We start from the raw sequence: 25,918 nt of genomic DNA, 5'->3' as shown, positions 1-25,918 counted from the left end.
CAAATTTTGCCTATAATTTTTTTTCCCATTAATACAATAATAAAACAGGATGTGCAGCAGCGATGAGCAAGAGATAAAAACGTGTCCATTCAGCTACGTCAAATATATCTTCATCTGTAGCCAAAATCCTCTATCACTGACTTGTGAGCCCCTACACCTTACACATGGATACACCTCTATCTGAGTAATTTTAAACTCGATGACGAGAGGAGAGATCTGCAGATCAGTTCTTCTGTGTTCAAGCATGAATAAAAAAAAAAAATTCTATAAATCAGAAATATGCAAAACTATAGAAGGATCACATGACATATCTAGGACCCCATGCAAAAATTAATGCCGGAAAATGCAAAAAAATCTCAAGTTTCACATCCACATCTGAAGCTGCGCTCCCCCAGCACAGGCATCTGGAAACCAGTCTGAAATTTCCATGTCACCAACAATCATCAAGACATCAGGTAGCACTTGTGGAAAGGATCAGCAGCATATTTCTGGGTAAATAGTGATTAGCTCCTGCCCTAACCTGCCCAGGGTGAGGGCAATGAAGAACAAAACAGCTCCAGTCACAACAGCTCAATATGAACAGTAATGCGAGATCTGACCTGCACCACAAATATGTCAGGAAGAAAGTTCTACAAAATGACTGAGTTAGGCCCCTTTCACACATCAGTTTTTTGCCAGTCGCAATCCGTCGGAGATTGCGAAAAACTGATGCGACGGATCTGTTTTTTCGCCAGTTCCGACTAGCTGAACCGGCTAATTGGATCAAAAACACCCCCCCCCCCCCCCCCCCTCAAAAAAAAAAAAATCGGAGCATGCTCAGTTAAAAAAAAAAAACAAAAAAAAAACAAACAAACAGAATTTGTCGTGGTCCAGCACCATAGGCTTCCATTCTAGCAAACGACTGACGGCAACGGATCTGTTGCTGTCCGTTTTTTCGACGGACACAAAAAATGTTACTATGTCCGTTGTCTCCGGTCGCTGAACACAATTTTCGACTAATACAAGTCTATGAGAAAAAAAACTGATCCGGTGGCATCAGTCGCCGGATCGGTTTACTTTTCAAAATTTGACGGATTGCGACTGATGGCAAAAAACTGATGTGTGAAAGGGGCCTTACAGCAGTCTGAAAGAATTATGATATGTAGGTGATTACAATATACCGTAACAGTTGGTGCACAGAAATGCATGCATGTTTTCCAGGAATGCTATAATTAAAAAAAAACAAAAAAACACAATAACAATCATCACGTGTGTATTGCCGACCTTGAAGAGGTTGTCCGGTCCAAACCGACATGTCTGCAGTCACGGTTTGTGACTGCAGACTTATGAGTCCCCCAGGGCAGTCACTCCTCTGCTGCGGGGATGCGACTGTTTTGGAGTCAGGACCAGAGAATATGTATGATTTATATGCCCGCGCCCTTAAGTCGGCCACACCCACTGCTGAGCACATCACTAGACGGGGCGCGACCTCGCGCAGTACAAGTGTATGGAGCGAGGCCACGCTTTAAAAGTCTGCAGTGACACACAGTGACTGCAGCGTTATTGTTTTAGAGCCGACAAGCCCCTTCAAGCACGGCTATGGAGTCGGTAAGCCAAGACCCCAACTCCTCAATTTCCCTGACTCCCAACCCCACAGCCCTGGTCACTACTGAGCATGTGCATAAAGTGCAGCACAGATTCATCTCGACTGACCCCACAGCCCTGGTCACTACTGAGAATGCACATAAAGTGCAGAATAGATTCATCTCACCTCCGACCCCACAGCCCTGCCTCACTACTGAGCATGTACATAAAGTGCGGCACAGATTCATCTCAACTAAAAGCCGAGATCCTTAGATCAGGAACAGAACAGACATTTATAGGACATTTCATAACTTTCCTGTCCTCTTGAAAACATTTACAGCACATCCTGCATTGTACTACTGAACCCAACTTATCATATTTTAGGAGTCCGTCCGTTTTATACCGACTCTACCAACATGGACACAGACTGACTCCACTGCGCTGCCTTTAAGGGTATGTGCACACGTCTGGATTTCTTGCAGAAATTTCCTGAAGAAAACCGGAAATTTTCTGCAAGAAATCCGCATTTTTGTTTTTGCGTTTTTTTCACGGTTTTTTTAGCATTCTGCAAGGGTAATTAGCTTGCAGAATGCTAAAGTTTTCCAAGCGATCTGTAGCATCGCTTGGAAAACTGACTGACAGGTTGGTCAGACTTGTCAAACGTAGTGTTTGACAAGTGTGACCAACTTTTTACTATAGATGCAGCCTATGCAGCATCAATAGTAAAAGATAGAATGTTTAAAAATAATAAAGAAAATAAAAAATGGTTATAACTCACCCTCTGCAGACAGCCAATCTCCTCAGCGGCGTCCTTTCCTATAGATGCAGGTGTGGTTCAGGACCTTCGATGACGTCGCGGCTTGTGATTGGTCGTGTGAGCGGTCACGTGACCAATCACAAGACAGTGACGTCATCACAGGTCCTGAACCACACCATCTATAGGAACAGAAGAGAGAGCATGCACCGGAGAGGCGGGAACACTTCGGGGGCCATCAGAAAGTGAGTATATGACTATTCTTTTTTTTTTTACCAATTATATGGTGCCCAGTCCGTGGAGGAGAGTCTCCTCTCCTCCACCCTGGGTACCAGCCGCACATAATCTGCTTACTTCCCGCATGGTGTGCACAGCCCCGCGCGGGAAGTAAGCAGATAAATGCACTCCTAGGTGTGCGGTATCCCCGCAATTCCGCATTTTAATGAACATGTTGCTTTTTTTTCCGCAATGCGATTTTTTCGCGGAAAAAAAGGCTACATTTGCACAAAAAATGCGGAATACACTGTAAATAATAGGAGGCATATGTTAGCGTTTTTTTCGCGTTTTTATAGCGAAAAAACGCAAAAAAAACGCGAAAAATACTCAACGTGTGCACATGGCCTAGGGCCCCATTTGGGCAGGCAGATAATCGAGGACAGTCTGATTAGCGATCATTCTGGGTGCATAAGACTACGGTCAGCAGGTGTGACCATTACCATGGTTCAGGCTTTATTTTAATTGTTGCAGCTTAGCAAACCTTGGATCTGCAGAATCCAAATGAGTACATTTCAAGTTTTGGGTTTTTTTTGTAAGAAACAAAACACTTGACATGCCTTATTTGGTTTTCATATGCACTGCATTTGCAAAAAAAATAATAATTTGTGCAAAACCGAATATTTGTTCAAGATCATGCTTTGCTTTTTCACTCCCCATACGAAATCTTTGGGTCTTTAATTTAAATCGTTCTTTTGGCAACTTTTCATCAAAGTGGAATTCACTGTTCCAGTGACTCGTATGTAATGTAAATTAAATTTCTCTAAGAAACATATTTCCTTCTCGAATGGAAAAAGGTTATACAAATCTGATAAAAGGATGTCAAGAAAAGAAAGGGAAGGAGTACCCGTGACATCAGCACATTACCCACTTGCTGACCTTGCTTTGCACACAGATTACAGCCCACACCGACGCCACTGAAAAAAAAAAATCACATTCTCTTCTGAGGAATAATGGTTTCTGGCACTTTGCTGAGCGCTCTATTTGTCTAGGAAGGAAGGAAGGAAGGAAGGAAGGAAGGAAGGAAGGAAGGAAGGAAGGAAGGAAGGAAGGAAGGAAGGAAGGAAGGAAGGAAGGAAGGAAGGAAGGAAGGAAGGAAGGAAGGAAGGAAGGAAGGAAGGAAGGAAGGAAGGAAGGAAGGAAGGAAGGAAGGAAGGAAGGAAGGAAGGAAGGAAGGAAGGAAGGAAGGAACTGCCACCATTCACTCTACAGGTCTGTGTCTGGTCAGTGACATTGATATGCCAAGAGGGGGCCACAACAGCCAGCATGGATTAGTGGTATTGGCAAGTTTGGGTTTGTTTTTGTTTTTAAAGGAACTTAAACAGTGGATACATGTTGCCCCATCCACGGCAGCGTGCATCAGACACCGGCTGTATGATTTCAGCCAGGTATATTTTACCCCACGAGGCTGTGGCGCTTCAGAGAAAAATACTTTATAAAGCTGCTGGGGACTGAGCCGCACGGGCGACTGGTCGAAAAGGCCGATTACTGGCAGCTTCTCTCAGCCCACTCTTGACACCTGCCAATCTTCGGCAGTGGGTGAGCAGAGGCCGCCTTCTTCAATGTTTGCACAAAATGTTACGCGATATGCTAAAAGGTGGCAACATTTTCAGGTGTGCAAAAAAAAGGCAAAAAAGCATAGGAGGGGCAGCGCTGGATAGGAGGCGAAACCCAGCAGTAATCAAGCCCTTGATCATAGCCATTTCACAGTGGCCAAATAGCCCTTGAACATTAAGGGTATGTGCACACATTGCGGATTTGGCTGCGGATCCGCAGCAGTTTTCCATGCGTTGTACAGTACCATGTAAACCTATGGAAAACAAAATCCACAGTGCACATGCTACGGAAAATTCCACGCAGAAACGCTGCGGTTTATTTTCCGCAGCATGTCAATTCTTTGTGCGGATTCCGCAGCGTTTTACACCTGCTGCATAATAGGAATCCGCAGGTGTAAAAAACGCAGGCGGAATCTGCACAAAATCAGCAATGTGTGCACACACCCTAACAGCAGCAGAAACTGCAATAGAGTTATTTTTCTATAATGTGGAAATAAAAATGATTTTTTAATGAGCTCTCAATAATTGGAAATAAAATAATGTAATCACATTATCATTCCCAGGACAGAAATAAAAAAAAAGCGTGAGTACCAAAGCCTCCAAGCAACAGAGAAAACAATAATGACTCAACACCTTCCACCTCCTGTATTCATCACCAGGAGAACAATGGGAAAGTCAGGAAAGATCCACAACATTCACTTTTGTGCTCACACATCAGTAGACTTCCTATGTAGATAACAGAACTGCATATAGCAGACTAGGTCATATACCTCCTGTCTAGAGGGATGAAGAAAGGAACGTTAGAGGGATTTCCAAAATGCATGTATGTATGTATGTATGTATGTATGTATGTATGTATGTATGTATGTATGTATGTATGTATGTATGTATGTATGTACGTATGTATGTACCGTATGTTTTTTTTTATTTGTCCCTAAGCTTTCCCTCAGCAATGTTCATAAACTTCTATTAAAAGGACATTTAGCAGGTTTTTGATATTTCATCTGAGAGCAACATGATGTAGGGGCAGAGAGCCTGATTCCAAGGATGTGTCATTTGCTCAGCAGCTTTCTGCAATTTCTATACAATCAGCATTTTATCAGCAGCAGATTATCACTCCAGGACTAGGTGCCATGTGCCAGGAAGTCCAGCTCATCTGTGGATTGGCTGCTCACGGACAAATCACAGTGTAGACAGGAAGCTGCCCAATAAGGGGTGAAGGCGGGGTTATACACAGCTCAGCATTCATAGCACTGCTACACCTACAGCAGAGAAAACAGGGATTCTATCAAAACTACACCAAGCAGCTCAGTGACATCGCTGGCATCAGAGTATCTGCACCTACATCATGCTGCTCTCAGTTACACAGGAAAAACCTTCTGTCAGCAGGATTTCATTCCCAAACTACACTGCTCTAAAAAAAATTAACGGAACAACAGAATAGAACTCCAAGTAAATCAAACTTCTGTGAAATCAAACTGTCCACTTAGGAAGCAACACTGATTGAAAATCAATTTCACATGCTGTTGTGCTAATGGAATAGACAACAGATGGAAATTATTGGCAATCATCAAGACACACTCAATAGAGTGGTTCTGCAGGTGGGGACCACAGACCACATCTCAGTACCAATGCTTTCTGGCTGATATTTTGGTCACTTTTGAATGTTGGCTGTGCTTTCACACTCGTGGTAGCATGAGACGGACTCTACAACCCACACAAGTGGCTCAGGTAGTGCAGCTCATCCAGGATGACACATCAATGCGAGCTGTGGCAAGAAGATTTACTGTGTCTGTCAGCGTAGTGTCCAGAGGCTGGAGGCGCTACCAGGAGACAGGCCAGTACACCAGGAGACGTGGAGGGGGCCGTAGGAGGGCAACAACCCAGCAGCAGGACCGCTACCTCCGCCTTTGTGCAAGTTGGGACAGGAGGAGCACTGCCGGAGCCCTGCAAAATGACCTCCAGCAGGCCACAAATGTGCATGTGTCTGCACAAACAGTTAGAAACCAACTCTATGAGGATGGTTTGAGTGCCCAACGTCCACAGATGGGGGTTGTGCTCACAGTCCAACACCGTGCAGGACGCTTGACATTTGCCACAGAACCAGGATTGGCAAATTCGCCACTGGCGCCCTGTACTCTACACAGATGAAAGCAGGTTCACACTGAGCACATGTGACAGACTTGACAGAGTCTTGAGACGCAGTGGAGAGCGATCTGCTGCCTGCAAAATCCTTCAGCATGACCGATTTGGCAGTGGGTCAGTAATGGTGTGTGGTGGCATTTCTTACGAGGGCCCTCCATGTGCTCACCAGAGGTAGCCTGACTATCATTAGGTACCGAGATGAGATCATCAGACCCCTTGTGAGACCATATGCTGGTGCGGTTGGCCCTGGGTTCCTCCTAATGTAGGACAATGTCAAGCCTAGTGTGGCTGGAGTATGTCAGCAGTTCCTGCAAGATTAAAGCATTGAAGCTATGGACTGGCCCATGGAAGCCACACAGACTACTGAGCATCATTTCCTTGTCTTGAGGCATTTCCAGTGAAGTTGGATCAGCCTGTAAATTAATTTCCCACTTTAATTTTGAGCATCATTCCAACTCCAGACCTCCGTGGTATATTAGTTGTGATTTACGTTGATCATTTTAAGGTTTTATTTTTCTCAACACTTTGCACTATTTAATGAATAAAGATTTACAACTGGAATATTTCATTCAGTGATATCTAGGATGTGGGATTTTAGTGATATTTTTTTGAGCAGTGTATATGTGCATTTGGCTCTTTCACAGACAAGTCCAGCAATACCTTTACATGGTCAGTCCATTGTTCTGCGCAAATGAGGCTGAAGAGATATGGTAGATCTGACGCCTACATCACTCCAGCTCTATTCCCTGCCCAGCACCACCTCCTGCTTAACTGATCGCCTCTATGCTGTGCGACTTCAGGCAAAGGAGCAGTCAGTCAAGCAGGAGGAGCCGGCGATGGACAGGGAGTAGAGATGGAGTGACCAAAGCTTCAGGTCGAACCAGCATCACACATGCATCCTTTTACCTGCCGACCGACTCAACTACAGATACCCTTGAAAAAGGCATAAATGCCGAACCTTTGGATTTAAATTGTCTTATGCCTAGGTATCAGCTCTGAATAAAATTTCCCCCTTCCATCAAAGCGTTTTACCTGTGTGCGAATGTTCCTTCAGAGCACCAACCACAACCAGTAAGGAGTGCAATACTCCTGACTTTCATATCGAAGCTTCAGATCTATCATAGCTCTTCAGCCTAGTTTGAATATCAATTCAAACATTGATATGGAACGGAGCGGCCATGTACAGTTATTGCTGGACTGGTCTCTGAAAGAGCTGAATGCGCATATACATAGTATGTGGGGTGTAAAATCCTGATGACGGATTCCATTTAACAATTCTGTTCCTGTCTTATGTTCTATGTGAGATGCCCACCTGCGCTGTGATGTCACACAGGTGATGTCATGTACAGCCCACATGGTTTTCCTGTGTATGGGAGAGTCTGCTCAGATGGCTGCCAGCCGAATGGCCGGCCAAAACAGACAGCCATACGGATTTAGTAGCATAGAAACATTTATACATCAGTAAAAATAGCAGTCAACAGCAATTAATCATTGTACAATATTCAAAGCATGTGCCAAAACCTGAGGAAGAAGGGACCCCGACATTGCCATAGGTGTGGAAGACAAAAGACGACATTCTTACACCGGCAGAACATTGATGGCCCGCGCTCGTGGCAGCCTAGTCATCTGCAGCACTCAGTGGTCAGACATCTGAGCAGAAGTTAACACTCCCTGTCTGGCAGGTTTTTCAAGGGGAAGGATGTTATTCATCAAAATTGTGTATTTCACAGAGATTTACCTAGAAGACATTTTCCACATTTATAAACTACACAAGTTGAGCCTGGTCTGAGGACAAGAGAATATGGCCCTAAACATAGATGGTCTGGTTAATAGTAAGCGAGGTTAGAAGTCCTAGTGTGATCATGCACATATCCAAAGGAGAAGCAGCCAGATGTGAATAAAAACACAGTTACATGCCGCACTCCCCATGTACAGGAAACTGGCTGCACAATTTCAGCCATGTGCGTGCCGACTCGAACACTGACACTTCAGAGAAAAACGGTTTAAAAGCCACCAGGGACCGAGTCACACTGAAGACTAGTGGACAGGAGGGTCGGCAATGGCTTCTCCACGCCACATGGGAGACTGGATGGACAGGCGGGTCCCTGGTGGCTTCTCCACGCCACACGGGAGACTAGATGGACAGGAGGATCCACAATGGCTTCTCCACACCACACGGGAGACTACATGGACAGGAGCGTCCCCGATGGCTTCTCCACGCCACACGGGAGTCTAGATGGACAGGAGGGTCCCTGGTGGCTTCTCCACGCCACAAGGGAAACTAGATTTACAGGAGGGTCCCCAGTGGCTTCTCCACGCCACATGAGAGACTAGATGGGCAGGAGGGTCCCCGGTGGCTTCTCCACGCCACACGGGAAACTAGAAGGACAGGAGGGTCCCTGGTGGCTTCTCCACGCCACACGAGAGACTAGATGGACAGGAGGGTCCCCGGTGGCTTCTCCACGCCACACGAGAGACTAGAGGGACAGGAGCGTCCCCGATGGCTTCTCCACGCCACACGAGAGACTAGAGGGACAGGAGCGTCCCCGATGGCTTCTCCACGCCACATGGGAAACTAGAAGGACAGGAGGGTCCCTGGTGGCTTCTCCACGCCACGCGGGAGACTAGATGGACAGTAGGGCCCACGGTGGCTTCTCCACGCCACACGGGACATTAGATGGACAGGCGAGTCTCCACGCCCGCTGCCCTTAAGTGATAGGTCTCTCCCTATACACACGCAGGAAGAGACCCGTCACTCCAGAGTAGCAGGCTGGCTAACTAGTTTCAAGTGCTGCTCAGTCCCTGGCGACTTAAACGTTTTTTCTGCTGCAGTTTAAAAAACAAACAAAATGGGAGTAACAACTGGGCAATTTTATCACTTTTCTAAAAATCTCGGCAAAAAAAGTGCAATTATTTACCATGTCCACTACACGGGAAAAGAGACCTGGTAATACGAGTCCCCAGGTCAGTATGTGTATGCAGATACCAAACGTGTATTTTAATTTGGTATGAAAAAGAGTGTTTGCGTTTGTCGCCATTTTCTGAGACCTGCATCGTTCTCATTTTTCGGGATCTTGGGCTGATTTTTTGCAGCTTGACGTTGTTGTTGATACCAGTTTGGGGTACATACGATGTGTTGATCATGCATCATTATAAGCCCTTTTAGATCTGATCTCATTGCCGATGGGATCAGCCTCCCCCTACAATGACTATTGTGAGATGGATCTGGAAGTGTTTGTAATGATGAATAACTCAGCTCTGCAACCACTATTCCATGATGTAGCCTGTTTAACATGGTCAAAGTAGTGAAAGGCCCCCTTTAAAAATTTGTTTTGCAAATTGTAAAATAAAATGAAATTAATGGGGTTGTCCACTATTTGAACAACTCCTTCCTAAAGGGAATGTCAGCTAAATCAATCCCACCTAACCGTTTCTTTCATTGGTCTACCTGCACATATAAACACATGGGTACCTTTATATACGCTATCCAGATCCTTAATTTTGAGGAAAACTTGATTTTCTCAATATACAAATATGTTAACAAAACTCTGCCTTTGAGGTTATTCCTTTACTTAGCACCACCCTCTCTGATAGCATGAGGTGTGACATGAGGCGCCAGCCAGAAAATATACTCCTGGGTAGACCACCGCTCTCCTCGCTTCTGTGCAATATCGTTCCTAGCTAAGGGCAGTGGTTTCAGTGTTCTACAGAATATGCACCGACCAGCCATGCTGTAACATCAGACACAACAAGTGACCGCCTTGCTCGTCTTCTGAGTGTACAGTGCAGAAGGGTGGTGAAGCGCAGTACAACACTTAGGGCTTGTTCACACTTTGCACATTTTGCTGCGGATTTTTCCGCAGCGGATTTGGAAAAAAACGCAGTGCAAAACCACTGCGGTTTTCACTGCGGATTTTCCTGCGGTTTCTTCTGCGGATTCCCCTGCGGGTTTTCAACAGCACTTTCCTATTGGTGCATGTTGAAAACCGCTGTGGAATCCGCAGAAAGTAGTGACATGCTCCTTTTTTTCCGCAATTCCGCGCGGTTTTTAAAGGGATTTTCCGCAATGTGGGCACAGCGGTTTTTGTTTTCCATAGGGTAACATTGTACTGTACCCTGCATGGAAAACTGCTGCGGATCCGCAGAGTCAAATCCGCTGCAGATCCGCAGCAAAAACCGCAAAGTGTGAACATAGCCTTAGGGTTATATGTGTCCACGTTCAGGATTGCATCAGGATTTGGTCAGGATTTTATGCAGGTAAAATCCTGAACAAATCTGCACCTGAGGTCACTGGCAGGTCACCTGCGTTGTCCTTGCATTTTTTCTGCAATGTAAGGACATGCTGCGTTCTTAAAAGACGAGCCGCATGTGCGTTTTCGCGGGTGTGCCGCATGCGTCTTTCACTGCATAGTGGAAAAGGGATTTCATTAAATCCCCTCCACTATGCTGTAACATCTGGACGCTGCGTTTTTGACGCTGCGTCAAAAACGCAGCGTTTCCTGAACATGGAAACATAGCCTAAGAGCACAGAAGCACGGGAGTGGCGATCTAGCTGGATTTCCTGACCAGCGCCTGATGTCACCGATCCATCACCCAAAAAATGTGCCAAGGATAAAGCAGTATTCCCGAGTTAAGAAAAAACAAAACAAAACAAAAAACTGTATTCCACTGATGTCAGTGCAAGGTCTGCTAAGCTTTGCGAGATATCTATAGCCTATGAGCGCTGCTGCCAATCAGCGGCCATTAATGGGCTGTAACGCTCACATCTCCCCTGGACATCCTAGTTTTGATCAAAGAAAGTATGAGCATGGATTGTGGCGCAGAAGACATCTTTTCTTTTGCTTTTTTTTTTTTTTTTTTTTTTTTTTATTTATTTTAAGAGGCTGTCCAAGTTGTAGAAAACCCGTTAAACTTATTAAAGGAGACCCTTTTTCTGTAGAAAAGTCCTTTCCTATTTGGAAATCTTATAGAATTCCTAATACCAAATAAGTAGTCAAAAATGAGCCTTCATATATGCCAAGGACATGTGGCACCTTCTCATCTGACTTTTTACCAAAACAGTGACAGATGGCAGTGACCAAGAGTGCGGCATTACATACTTGGAGTAAGAAGAATTAGAAATATATATTTCTACAGGTCCTTCTTGAAGGCCTGATGTTTTTCCCTTAGATCTTCAGTGTCTCCAAGGGAATATAGAGCTGTAGACCACTGGAAAGGATTAATGCACTCTACCGCCATGCACCAGTTTCATCGGAAGGGGGACCCCCTATTGGTGGGCCTGTTGTAGAAGGGATATGATGACCAGGTCGGACCTGGATTTTATTCTAGTAAGAAAAGTGTTGAAAACCTTTAGTAAATTATTTGCAGTCGTCTTCTGTCCTCTGCACTTTTACAATACATTCTTAAGTCTCGTGACCTCCCAGTCTGAGGCACTATCATTGAACAACAAGTTCTTTCAGGAGAGTTACACCTAAAACTAAGCCGGGACATTCGTCAGTGAGGAAGTATATACAGGGAAGGCTTTCATAGCTATGAAAACACAACACAGCCGCTCTCACATTACGACAGCAGCGTCCCTCCACTCCACCTGTCTACAGTCAACACCTGGGTGATGTCTTGTGTGTAGGGCTCAAAACGCGCTCCTGAGGCGAAATTACCTGTACATGGAGGAGTTGGGAGAGCTAGCACCCGGCCAAGGCAATGTGCACCTGACGTCCAACTAGTGTCCATGAGGCCTCCAAGACTATGCCCCATATAAGACCAAAGGGAAACTGCAGAGAACACACATCCACATATATATGATCTATCCTCAGCTTAGGATAGGTCTTCAACATGAAATCAGACACAGGCCGGACAGACATCTGTCTGAGATGGTTTAGTGACTCCTGCACTGAGCATGTGTTGGACAGGATAACCCTGGAGGCCCCTTCCAACTCTAACATTCTAGGATTCTACGATTCCGAGTCCTCACACCAGACTTTTGGAGTAAAAGTTTTGAAAAGTCAAAGTTTTGGGGCAACTCAGATGCGCACAAATTTTAAAGCTGCTGCCATTTCACACCAGTGTCTCAACTCAGCCAAAATGGGCAGAGCTGGGGGTGAACAACACTGGTCTTGGTGAAGCATGTCCATAGTGTACAAAGCCAGAAAAAAATTAAGAGACCATTCTTGGATACTGAAGCTAAGCCCTGATTCCCTTCAACAGAAACGTATACTGAAGTGTAAAGGAAAATAAAGTATTGTACCCTACCACAGTCTTTTATTGGGGCTTCATCACTTTCAGCAGATTTGCTGATAAAATGAGACCAGCTATGGCCTCCATGAGAGTTAAAGGGTAACTAGACTTTCAAGTGCTGTAACTTCAGCATAAACTGACTGGTGTGTACATGAGATAGACCAATATCTGGCATTACATGACTGGTATCCTGCATTTTCACCAGTTTTCCCCTCTGGAAGCTCATCTGATTTGCAATGGACTCCGAACTGGTGGGAGGAGAGAAGCTGGCATAATGTCTCCTATATAGAGCACAGCACAGAGAGGGATTACTGCTCTTGGGAAGAAGCATAAGTATTTAGGAAAAGTATAAAGTGGTACTGAGCAAGGTACATGTGACTCCAGCTCGGGGATAAGGTAAAAGTTCAGCACAATCTTCTTGTGTCTCTCTCTTCTCCTTCTCCTCACTCCTCTAGACAGTATATATAGTAGGAGGTGTAACCTGACCACTCACTGTGCTGACTGTTTTGTCTGAGCAGGATTGAGTGGAGATGACAGATTATGAGAAACAAAGTCGCTCACCGGTGGAGCTAGAAGCAGAGTTCTATGATCAGATATATTACAAAGTTTCTTATGTTGACATAAACTATTGATGCATACAAAGTTGGCTGAAGATACAGTTCCCTTTCAGATCCATAATGACTTCTGTGTATCATGGCAGATTAATGCTACAAGAACAAACTTCTAAAAAATTATCTGAAGCCAGTGTTACAACCGTGGTACGTCTGCACTACATCTGTGACGACTCCCCCTCGGTGTCCAGATCCTAATTTACTACAGCTTATTAGTAATTACCATTTTTCTATATGTCGCCAGCTAATGAGGAGCAGCAGCACACGGCCAAAATATCCCCCACATGCGGTGGGCTGGGTATTTAAATACCTTATAATTATCACATACCTTTTCTAATGTTATCACCAATTTTCCCACTAACAGTGTACAATCATAGGTTTGGAGCCTAAATTATGACAATATCTGCAAAATCGCACTTTAACCAGTGCTATATGAAGACTGTGCCCATCGCAATGAAGCATGGTTATATGCACGTGTAGCATCTTGCTGCAGGATCTCTAATCCCCACTTTAATTTGGACATCCAAGTAGTCTCCAAGATATGGGGGAGGTGGAGGGATAGGCCATGTTTACTCACATGCCCAGTAATGATACAGTAGAATGGATCCAGCAGCAATCTGTTCAGACAACGTTTTAGCCCATTCAAAAAAAAAAATAATAATCTGTTGGATCCGTTTTTTAGTTTTGGGGTTTTTCTTAACATTGAAGTCTATGGAAAATGGATATGTTACATTGCCATCAGTTTCTCCCATTTGAAACAGATCCAGTAAGCAAAAACTGATCCTTTACAAATGAGAGAAGAACGGATGAATAACTAAAGCATCAGTTTTCCATAGATTTCAATATGGAAATAAACGGATCCAGCAGGGCTCAGTTTAAAAAAAAAAAAAAAAAATGGACTAAAGAGTCTGCTCAACTTTTTTGCCAATGGATTGATGCTGGATCCTTCTAATGGATGATTACTAGACCTGTGAATGTAGCTTAAGGGCCCCTTCACACTGTGCAATCAAAGTCTGAACGAGCGTTCGATTTGTGACGTTTATCCGTCCTCGTTCCGAGGTTGCAAAGTGTGACATGGCGTTACGATTTGCGACGCAGCCCAGCATCGTACGATGTGAAAGAAAGAGCAGAACTTTCTTTCGTCGTAAATGTCTCGCTGTGGCGGTCGAAATCGTAGTATGTGACGGCGGTCATACGAGCTCGTAATGCGACTACGTGGGTTGGGCTTCCGCATACCTGTCTCCTGATTGGGCGTGACGTTTTAGCACGCCCATGCTGGTAATACGTCACGCTCGGAGTCGTAGGACTATGGCGGTGTGAAGGGTAGCGTACGATTGCGACGCGTGACGTTCACATCGCAACTACGTCAGAAAAAGCGTTCACATCGTAGAGTGTGACCGCTGGCTACGAGCTCGTACTGCGATGTCGAATATGACGCAAATGCGTCGTAATCGTAGCAGAATCGACCAGTGTGAAGGGGCCCTAAGGCTAGGTATGGGGGGGCTTAAGAAAAGGATAATGAAACCTCTTTTGCATCCCACTGAACTCTAATACCCAGGTGTCACAAAACACCCAAGAACAATAGATCGGACAATTAGCGTCCCACCTCCAGCTATTGTGCAGCTGAATGCAATGAATTCGGATTTGGAAGAAGCCATAGCCTGGAGAGAGAATATTGCTCATCAAAGGAATTGCTGGAGAGAAATCCTGCCCAGTGCCACATTCTCAATGTTATCTCTCATATCCAGCTGAGAGAACAAACATTTACACCTGTGTGTCTGAATGAGGTTACTTTTTCAGCCAATTAAGACAAGATGCAACATAATTAAAGCTCATTATGTTATATTGCTGGATCCCAATGTGTTCTCCATTATCCACTGTTGCCATAAGCATGGCAGCCGCACAGCAATACATGGAGCGGCACGCTCCGCTCCGGAGTGCCGGCGCCAGAGCTGGGTTTTCACCTGCGAGACTCGGCCGTATCTCGCATATGTGTGATCCCAGCCTTAGGATCCTCTTAAATCAGCCGCTTGCTGCGGGATTGCTGTGTTGGTTATCGGTCAGACTCCTGTTCCCTGCATTTGAAGTAGACAATATTAACCCCTTCCCGACCCATGACGCCACGTAGGCGTCATGAAAACCCGTGCCAATCCGACCCATGACGCCTATGTGGCGTCATGGAATGATCGCGTCCCTGCAGATCGGGTGAAGGGGTTAACTCCTATTTTACCCGATCTGCAGGGAGAGGGGGAGTGGTACTTCAGCCCAGGGGGGGTGGCTTCACCCCCCCGTGGCTACGATCGCTCTGATTGGCTGTTGAAAGTGAAACTGCCAATCAGAGCGATTTGTAATATTTCACCTAAAAAAATGGTGAAATATTACAATCCAGCCATGGCCGATGCTGCAATATCATCGGCCATGGCTGGAAATACTGAAGTACCCCCCCCCACGCCCACCGATCGCCCCCCCCGTCCTCTGTTATGGGGTCCGGTCCCCTCCGTCCGCCTGCCGGCTCCCCCGTCCTCCTGTCCGCTCCCTCCTTGCTCAGACCCACCCCCCCTGTGCTCCGTTCCCCCCCCCCCGTGCTCCGATCCACCCCCCCACCACCCCTTCATACTTACCGATCCTCCCGGTGTCCGTCCGTCTCCTCGCTGGGCGCCGCCATGTTGGAAAATGGCGGGCGCATGCTCAGTGCGCCCGCCGAATCTGCCAGTCGGCAGATTCCTTACAGGTACATTTTGATCGCTGTGGTAGGTTCTATCACAGCGATCAAAATAAAAAAATAATAAATAACCCCCCCCCCCTTTATCACCCCCATAGGGACAATAATAAAATAAAGAATTTTTTTTTTTTTTTTTTTTCCTCTAGGGTTAGGATTAGAACTAGGGTTAGAACTAGGGGTAGGGTTAGGGGTAGGGTTAGGGTTACGGGTAGGGTAATTAGGGGTAGGGTTATGGCATGTGCACACAGAGCGGATCGGCCGTGGATCCGCAGCGGATCGGCCGCGGATCCGCAGCGGATCGGCAGCGGATCGGACGCGGATCGGCCGCGGATCCGCAGCGGATTGGCAGCGGATCCGCAGCGGATGGGCCGCGGATCGGCAGCGGATCCGCAGCGGATTGGCAGCGGATCCGCAGCGGATCGGCCGCGGATCCGCAGCGGATCGGCAGCGGATGGGCAGCGGATCCGCAGCGGATCGGCCGCGGATCCGCAGCGGATCGGCAGCGGATTGGCAGCGGATCCGCAGCGGATCGGCCGCGGATCCGCAGCGGATCGGCAGCGGATCCGCAGCGGATCCGCAGCGGATCGGCAGCGGATCCGCAGCGGATGGGCCGCGGATCGGCAGCGGATCCGCAGCAGATTGGCAGCGGATCCGCAGCGGATTGGCAGCGGATCCGCAGCGGATTGGCCGCGGATCCGCAGCGGATTGGCCGCGGATCCGCAGCGGATTGGCCGCTGCGAATTCGAAGCAGTTTTCCATCAGGTTTACAGTACCATGTACACCTAAGGAAAACCAAATCCGCTGTGCCCATGGTGCGGAAAATTCCGTGCAGAAACGCTGCGTTGTATTTTCCGCAGCATGTCAATTCTTTGTGCGGATTCCGCAACGTTTTACACCTGTTCCTCAATAGGAATCCGCAGGTGAAATCCGCACAAAAAAACACTGGAAATCTGCTGTAAATCCGCAGGTAAAACGCAGTGCCTTTTACCTGCAGATTTTTCAAAAATCGTGCGGAAAAATCTCACACGAATCCGCAACGTGGGCACATAGCCTTAGGGTTAGGGTTGGAATTAGAGTTAGGGTTGGAATTAGGGCTAGGGTTTGAAATAGGGTTAAGATTAGGCTTGTGGTTAGGGTTACGGATAGGGTTAGGGGTGTGTTGGGGTTACAGTTGTGGTTAGGGTTGGGATTAGGGCTACGGTTGGGATTAGGGTTAGGATTAGGGTTGGAATTAGGGTTACGGGTGTGTTGCGGTTAGGGTTGTGGTTAGGGGTGTGTTGGGGTTAGGTTTGTGATTAGGGTTATGGCTACAGTTGGGATTAGGATTAGGGGTGTGTTGGGGTTAGTGTTGAAGTTAGAATTGAGGGGTTTCCACTGTTTAGGCACATCAGGGGTCTCCAAACGCAACATGGCGCCACCATTGATTCCAGCCAATCTTGCATTCAAAAAGTCAAATGGTGCTCCCTCCCTTCCAAGCCCCGACGTGCGCCCAAACAGTGGTTTACCCCCACATTTGGGGTACCAGCGTACTCAGGACAAACTGGGCAACAACTGTTGGGGTCCAATTTCTCCTGTTACCCTTGCAAAAATAAAAAATTACTTGCTAAAACATAATTTTTGAGGAAAGAACAATTATTTTTTATTTTCACGGCTCTGCGTTATAAACTTCTGTGAAGCACTTGGGGGTTGAAAGTGCTCACCACACATCTAGATAAGTTCCTTCGGGGGTCTAGTTTCCAAAATGGGGTCACTTGTGGGGTGTTTCTACTGTTTAGGCACATCAGGGGCTCTGCAAATGCAATGTGACGCCCACAGACCATTCCATCAAAGTCTGCATTTCAAATGTCACTACTTCCCTTCCGAGCCCTGACGTGCGCCCAAACAGTGGTTTACCCCCACATATGGGGTATCAGCATACTCACAACAAACTGGGCAACAAATATTGGGGTCCAAATTCTCCTGTTACCCTTGTGAAAATAAAAAATTGCTTGCTAAAACATCTTTTTTGAGGAAAGAAAAATGATTTTTTATTTTCACGGCTCTGCGTTGTAAACTTCTGTGAAGCACTTGGGGGTCGAACGTGCTCACCACACATCTAGATAAGTTCCTTGGGGCGTCTAGTTTCCAAAATGGGGTCACTTGTGGGGGGTTTCTACTGTTTAGGCATATCAGGGGCTCTGCAAACGTAACATGATGCCCGCAGACCATTCCATCAAAGTCTGCATTCCAAAACGTCACTACTTCCCTTCCGAGCCCCGGCATGTGCCCAAACAGTGGTTTACCCCCACATATGGGGTATCAGCGTACTCAGGAGAAACTGGACAACAACTTTTGGGGTCCAATTTCTCCTGTTAGTCTTGCAAAAATAAAAAATTCTGGGCTAAAAAAATATTTTTGAGGAAAGGAAACACATTTATTATTTTCACGGCTCTGCGTTATAAACTTCTGTGAAGCATTTGGGGGTTCAAAGTGCTCACCACACATCTAGATAAGTTCCCTTGGGGGTCTAGTTTCCAAAATGGAGTCACTTGTGGGGAGTTCCTACTGTTTAGGCACATCAGGGGCTCTGCAAACGCAACCTGATGCCCGCAGAGCATTCCATCAAAGTCTGCATTTCAAAACGTCACTACTTCCCTTCCGAACCCCGACGTGTGCCAAAACAGTGGTTTACCCCCACATATGGGGTATCAGCGTACTCAGGAGAAACTGGTCAACAACTTTTGGGGTCCAATTTCTCCTGTTACTCTTGCAAAAATAAAAAAATTCTGGGCTAAAAAATATTTTTGAGGAAAGGAAACACATTTTTTATTTTCACGGCTCTGCGTTATAAACTTCTGTGAAGCACTTGGGGGTTCAAAGTGCTCACCACACATCTAGATTAGTTCCTTGGGAGGTCTAGTTTCCAAAATGGGGTCACTTGTGCGGGAGCTCCAATGTTTAGGCACACAGGGGCTCTCCAAACGCGACATGGTGTCCGCTAATGATTGGAGCTAATTTTCCATTCAAAAAGCCAAATGGCGTGCCTTCCCTTCCGAGCCCTGCCGTGCGCCCAAACAGTGGTTTACCCCCACATATGGGGTATCACCGTACTCAGGACAAACTGGACAACAAAATTTGGGGTCCAATTTCTCCTATTACCCTTGGGAAAATAAAAAATTCTGGGCTAAAAATCATTTTTGAGGAAAGAAAAATTATTTTTTTATTTTCACGGCTCTGCGTTATAAACTTCTGTGAAGCACCTGGGGGTTCTAAGTGCTCACTATGCATCTAGATAAGTTCCTTGGGGGGTCTAGTTTCCAAAATGGGGTCACTTGTAGGGGAGCTCCAATGTTTAGGCACACAGGGGCTCTCCAAACGCGACATGGTGTCCGCTAACGATTGGAGCTAATTTTCCATTCAAAAAGTCAAATGGCACGCCTCCCCTTCCGAGCCTTGCCATGCACCCAAACAGTGGTTTACCCCCACATATGAGGTATCGGCATACTCAGGAGAAATTGCCCAACAAATTTTAGGATCCATTTTATCCTGTTGCCCATGTGAAAATGAAAGAATTGAGGCTAAAAGAAATTTTGTGTGAAAAAAAAGTACTTTTTCATTTTTGCGGATCAATTTGTGAAGCACCTGGGGGTTTAAAGTGCTCACTATGTCTCTAGATGAGTTCCTTGGGGGGTCTAGTTTCCAAAATGGGGTCACTTGTGGAGGAGCTCCAATGTTTAGGCACACAGGGGCTTTCCAAACGCGACATGGTGTCCGCTAACGATGGAGATAATTTTTCATTCAAAAAGTCAAATGGCGCTCCTTCCCTTCCGAGCCTTACCATGTGCCCAAACAGTGGTTTACCCCCACATGTGAGGTATTTGTGTACTCAGGAGAAATTGCCCAACAAAATTTAGGATCCATTTTATCCTGTTGCCCATGTGAAAATGAAAAAATTGAGGCTAAAATAATTTTTTTGTGAAAAAAAAGTACTTTTTCATTTTTACGGATCAATTTGTGAAGCACCTGGGGGTTTAAAGTGCTCACTATGCTTCTAGATAAGTTCCTTGGGGGGTCTAGTTTCCAAAATGGGGTCACTTGTGGGGGAGCTCCAATGTTTAGGCACACGGGGGCTCTCCAAACATGACATGGTGTCCGCTAAAGATTGGAGCCAATTTTTCATTCAAAAAGTCAAATGGCGCTCCTTCCCTTCCAAGCCCTGCCGTGCGCCCAAACAGTGGTTTACCCCCACATATGAGGTATCAGCGTACTCAGGACAAATTGGACAACAACGTTCGTGGTCCAGTTTCTCCTTTTACCGCTGGGAAAATAAAAAAATTGTTGCTAAAAGATCATTTTTGTGACTAAAAAGTTAAATGTTCATTTTTTACTTCCATGTTGCTTCTGCTGCTGTGAAACACCTGAAGGGTTAATAAACTTCTTGAATGTGGTTTTGAGCACCTTGAGGGGTGCAGTTTTTAGAATGGTGTCACTTTTGGGTATTTTCAGCCATATAGAACCCTCAAAATGACTTCAAATGTGAGGTGGTCCCTAAAAAAAATGGTTTTGTAAATTTTGTTGTAAAAATGAGAAATCACTGGTCAAATTTTAACCCTTATAACTTCCTAGCAAAAAAAAAAATTGTTTCCAAAATTGTGCTGATGTAAAGTAGACATGTGGGAAACGTTATTTATTAACTATTTTGTGTCACATAACTCTCTGGTTTAACAGAATAAAAATTCAAAATGTGAAAATTGCGAAATTTTCAAATTTTTTGCCAAATTTCCGTTTTTTTCACAAATAAACTCAGAAATTATCGACCTAAATTTACCACTAACATGAAGCCCAATATGTCACGAAAAAACAATCTCAGAATCGCTAGGATCCGTTGAAGCGTTCCTGAGTTATTACCTCATAAAGGGACACTGGTCAGAATTTCAAAAAACGGCAAGGTCATTAAGGCCAAAATAGGCTGGGTCATGAAGGGGTTAAATCTCAGGGTGATACTAAAAGGTTTTGGCTGGAAGCTTGCATCCAAAATGCTTGACAAACCAAAAATATAAATTAAAATCTAAAAATACGAAAAAAAATATCCTGAAGAATTTGCACATATATAAAGGGGCAGAGATGGACACACCTTAACAAGGCCGCTACTCCCCAACACTAGATTAGGCATCAGGTAAGTGGGTTTATGTAATGCAGGGGCTGAAGCATTTATCTGAACACTTTATGGGTTTTCCAACCACTAAAAATTGTAGTCAAGTGGACAAAAAGCAAGGGAAAAAGCAGATTCTCTTAAAAGTAAAGGTGCCCCTCAGAAAGCAACGCACCGACCTGCAACAAAACCACATGTGCCACATGCGATAGGTCAGTGGAGTTATATGTAGCGTGAACCTGATAGATGATCTCGCTCCCAAATATACAGCTCATATCATCCACCGCCTCTTAGGTACATAGTGAGCTCACTAGTAGTCACAAGAATAACACGGCGTCAGACATAACAGGGGGTCGGCCCTACTACCCTACCACGAACCCTGCGTTACCTCTGGTAGCTTTTCCCCCTTAATAAAATGAACGGAGACTCCTGACCCTCAAGCTGGGGGTTGTCACCTCTGGACATCCCTTTTATACAACCTCACATAACAGACGATTCTGAGGGCTGGTGGAACTTTTGATGGTTGGGATCACATTTGAGTTGGGTTTTTTTGCTTTTCGTTTCTGGTGAGCAGCAAAAAAAGGAGTATGGTGGCTCAGTGGTTAGCACTGCATGGCGGCTCAGTGGTTAGCACTGCATGGCGGCTCAGTGGTTAGCACTGCATGGCGGCTCAGTGGTTAGCACTGCATGGCGGCTCAGTGGTTGAATCCTGGGTTCAAATCCCACCAAGGACAACATCTGCAAGGAGTGTATGTTCTCCCCGTGTTTGCGTGGGTTTCCTCCGGGTTCTCCGGTTTCCTCCCACATCCCAAAGACATACTGATAGGGAATTTAGATTGGGAGCCTCATCGGGGACAGTGAGGATGAGGTCTGTAAAGTGTTGGGGAATTAATGACGCTATATATAAGTGGGTAAAATTAATATAACTTATTAAAGCACTCACTGATTCCTATGAAAATTTGTACTTGTCCATTATCCGGATGCTATTGTCATCTCTTAATTAAAGGGGTTATCTGGGTCTAACATATTGAGGACCTATGCGCTGGAGAGGTCATCAATACTTGATGAGTGGGGTCGGCGGCACCCCTAGCAATCAGTTGATACCTTCAGGGGAAAGATGTATAATAACAGTGTTTAGTAGCGGCTCTTATTTGAAGAGAAGCTTCAAAAGCCACAAAATGTAAAGGGGCCGCAATGTCCTGCTTTGCACGTTGCTTACATCGGCCACTGCTACCCATCCTGGCTACCCATCCACTCCAGAATCCAGTACAAAACTACTACCCTCATCCACAAAGCAGCACTCCATGGCTCAGCACCACCCTACATTTCCTCTCTGGTCTCCGTCTACCACCCTACCCATGTCCTCTGCTCCACTAATGACCTCAGGTTAGCATCCTCAATAATCAGAACCTCCCACTCCCGTCTCCAAGACTTTACACGTGCTGCGCCGATTCTTTGGAATGCACTACCCAGGTTAATACGATTAATCCCCACAGTTTTAAGCGTGCCCTAAAAACGCATTTGTTCAGACTGGCCTACCGCCTCAATGCATTAACCTAACCATCCCCGTGTGGCCCATTCAAAAAAATAAATAAATAAATACAAAATAAACAAACCCATAATCAGGTTCCTCGCATCATGTTCTCATACACTTTATGCAGTTAATAGCCCTCTGTGTCTGTACTGCTACATACTTAGGCAGTTAACTTGTTCATGCAGCTTTACATGAACACCCGAGTCTTACACTATGGCTGGTCCAAATAACTAAGGGTATGTTTCCACGGTCAGGAAACGCTGCTTGTTTGACGCTGCGCAGAGCTGCAGCGTCAAACAAGCAGCGTCCAGATGTTCCAGCATAGTGGAGGGGATTTTATGAAATCCCGTCTCCACTATGCGTGGAAACCCGCACGCGGTGGCCCTGCGACTCCGGACATGCTGCGCGTCTTTCAGATCGCAGCATGTCCGTACACCTTGCGGGGACGCAGCGTCCCCGCAAGGCATATCACAGGGCCCTATGGGACAGAGCGATCATCCCGGATGTGAAGAGTTAACACATCCGGCATGATCGCGTCCCAGAAAGGGGGCGGGGCTTAGCGCCGAGCGGCTTCGCCGCTGCGGTGATACCGCTGGCCATCCTGAACGTGGAGACATACCCTAAAGCAATTGTTACCATCCACCTCTCGTGTCTCCCCTTTTCCTCATAAGTTGTAAGCTTGCGAGCAGGGCCCTCATTCCTACTGGTATCTATTTTGAACTGTGATTTCTGTTATGCTGTAATGTCTATTGTCTGTACAAGTCCCCTCTATAAGTTGTAAAGCGCTGCGGAATATGTTGGCGCTATATAAATAAAATTATTATTATTATTACTGATCGGTGGGGCCACCAGGCAGGGGCCACACCATCACCTAGGTCACTAACTACTTTAGTCCTGGACAACCCCTTTAATGTCAGATCTCCCCTTCATGCTACAATGTGTCGAAAGGGGGACAGAATCTGATGGGGGGGGGGGGGGACGGGACAGAATCTGATGGGGGGGGGGGGGGGACAGAATCAGACGGTGTCCCCGGGGCTGGACCCTCTCCTGGCAGCGCCATATTGTCTTGTCCTGGGAGAAGCTGTGAAAAAACCTGTCCCTACTGCAACAAAGTATGGGGGACGTCCCGATGCCGATCCCCCCCATCTGATCACACTGGTGCCCCTCGGCTGTGCCCTGGTTTTATTCCCTGGGGCACAGAGATGCAGATCAGTGGCAGATGGTGGCTGCAGACAGTGGGTTAGAGTTGGACATGGTGGTAGGAGGAGTGATTGGCGCTCACCCCGAATACCGCCGTCCTCCCCCCTGACAGCCCCCATATCCGCACACCGGAGCCGTTAGCAGATCAGGAGAAACACTTGTTTGTGTCTTTGGATTTTCTCCGCTTCCTCTTGTATCAGTTTTTTGTGACAGATAAGTCAGCACCGGTGACTGCGGCCAAAACTCGGTAACTTCTTCCTCCGCACGATGGAACCAATGACTGGTCCAGCACCGGGAAAAGCAGCCAAATCACACGGTCATTAATAAATTAAGTGCACCCCATAGCCACAGATTCTCTTAAAGGGACAACCATCATATTCTGACGTCACATGAGATGATGACGTGAGAGGTCACCGGGACGAGAACCCCACAGAGCCGGCGGCGGCCGCCCCAGATTCCTGCCCGTACCATAGAATCACCGCCAGGGATTTCACCACAGAAAGTGACGGCAGAACTACACGTCCCAGCATGCTCTGCGGGCTGTCACACTGGAGGAGCCCCGGCCGGCAGCCGCAGGGTCTCCGCACAGGACAGGACACCCCGGAGGGGATGATGGGGTGCGGAGCAGGCCCCGGGCAGCACAGCACAGAGCACCCTGGCCGCCGCCGCCGCACCGGACCCCTCGGCGGTCAGCGCTGCCCGCACTCCCCCATGTACCTTGGAAACCTTTCCCGAACCTCTCCGATCAGAGAAATCGCGCTCTTCCCATTCAGCCCCGCGCCACACGCCGCCCGGGGGTAAGAGGTGAAGCCCAGCGCCGGTACAAGCCTCCTCCAGCACCGAGAACCCGGACTCCCCGCCTCCGTACACACTGCGGCCGCTGCCACCACACACAGCCGTGACGTCAGCGCGCAGGCGCACAACACTTTTAACCCTTTGCCTGCCTCTGGCTCCTCGCCCCGCCTCCACCGACAGCCTGAGGGTCATGCCCAGGCCGGGGTCGTGTGGGGATGTCGTGCTCAAGGCTCAGGGTTATGGGATGGGGGCGACTGGCTGCCAGAGTCCTAGTGATCCCTCCTTTCCTTTCAGAGCTTTAACTTTTCATTTTTTCCCTTTTGCAGTACGAGCTGCCGTTTTTACTGACACTCTTCAGGGGTCCAGTCTGCCATTTAACTTTTTTTTTTCCTTTTTGGTGTAGGATAAATAATATAACAATTATCTAGTAATTTCTAGGAATATTTTTTATTTATTTATTTTATCTACATTCAAAAAGGTTGATGCAAAGCAAAGTTGTCATTGTCTTTAACGGTGAGAATATCGTTTCACCCGACGATCGAGCGTTTCCCTCGTCCGATGGGCGACCGGCAGCCGATTTAGACTGCGGGATGTTAGTGAGAGGAGCAATTGTAGGGACATTCCCAGTAATCGTGCAGGATAAAGGGCCCACACTGACCTTCCTCCCATTGAATGGGGGCGCTATCAGGTGAAGCATTGTGTTATCTTACAGGGGGGCAAGTAAATATTTAGGGACGTGTATATGAGATAATATCATGGGCAAATATCCTCGAAAACACAATATCCTGAAAGTTTTCTTTTCCACGCTATGAAGTGAAGTCAGCCGTCCTCTGTGATAGCAGCACCGGAAATAGAAAAATAAAAAAATAGAAAAATTAAAAAATAGAAAAATTAAAAAATAGAAAAATCAGCCTGAATGACGAATGACCGCGGCCCATATATCTGTGTGTTTAGTAAGTAATTCATTTACACAGAGGTTTGATACTGCTGGCTCCATATGATCACAGTGGATCAGGGCTCCTACATTTAGGGGTCTCCTAATAGATGGCTGTCGGCTCAGGTGATCATTGGTCTGGGAGCTATATCTCCTGACCCCTCTATACACAGGAGTGCTGATATTGGGGGCCATTACTACTGGTGGGTTTACATCACCCGATTTACGGTATTAAGTGACTATTGATTAGTTATTTGCTGATCGGCGGAGACTCAATAGATAGATGGCCAGACCGCATTTCCTATCAGTAACAGATGGTTCTGTGCATACAGACTTTCATTAGAGGTGCTGCTCACACAGTACAGCGTGCTGCTGAGAATGATGATTTTTAAGCCTATTTAAAAATTAAATCATTTCACCTGACGAACGTTCATTTTCTAGTTTCTTGGGCGACCAACAACCTGTT

General features: G+C 46.4%; 1 protein-coding gene across 5 annotated transcripts in view; it reads right to left on the bottom strand.

The window, feature by feature from the left end:
• Positions 1–24,703, bottom strand: part of EVI5 (ecotropic viral integration site 5) — a 146,744-nt gene extending 122,041 nt beyond the window's left edge. For all 5 annotated transcript variants that reach the window (XR_013218486.1, XM_077276982.1, XM_077276979.1 and 2 more), the window contains exon 1: positions 24,441–24,703. The gene's annotated coding sequence lies outside the window, so the exon portion shown is untranslated. The remainder of the gene's footprint in view (positions 1–24,440) is intronic.
• Positions 24,704–25,918: the final 1,215 nt, after the last annotated feature.

The sequence above is a fragment of the Ranitomeya variabilis genome, chromosome 8 (genome assembly GCF_051348905.1).
Source record: "Ranitomeya variabilis isolate aRanVar5 chromosome 8, aRanVar5.hap1, whole genome shotgun sequence".
Lineage (NCBI taxonomy): Eukaryota > Metazoa > Chordata > Amphibia > Anura > Dendrobatidae > Ranitomeya > Ranitomeya variabilis.
The sequence above is the reverse complement of the archived record's forward strand: the minus strand, read 5'-3'. Positions and strand labels throughout refer to the sequence as shown.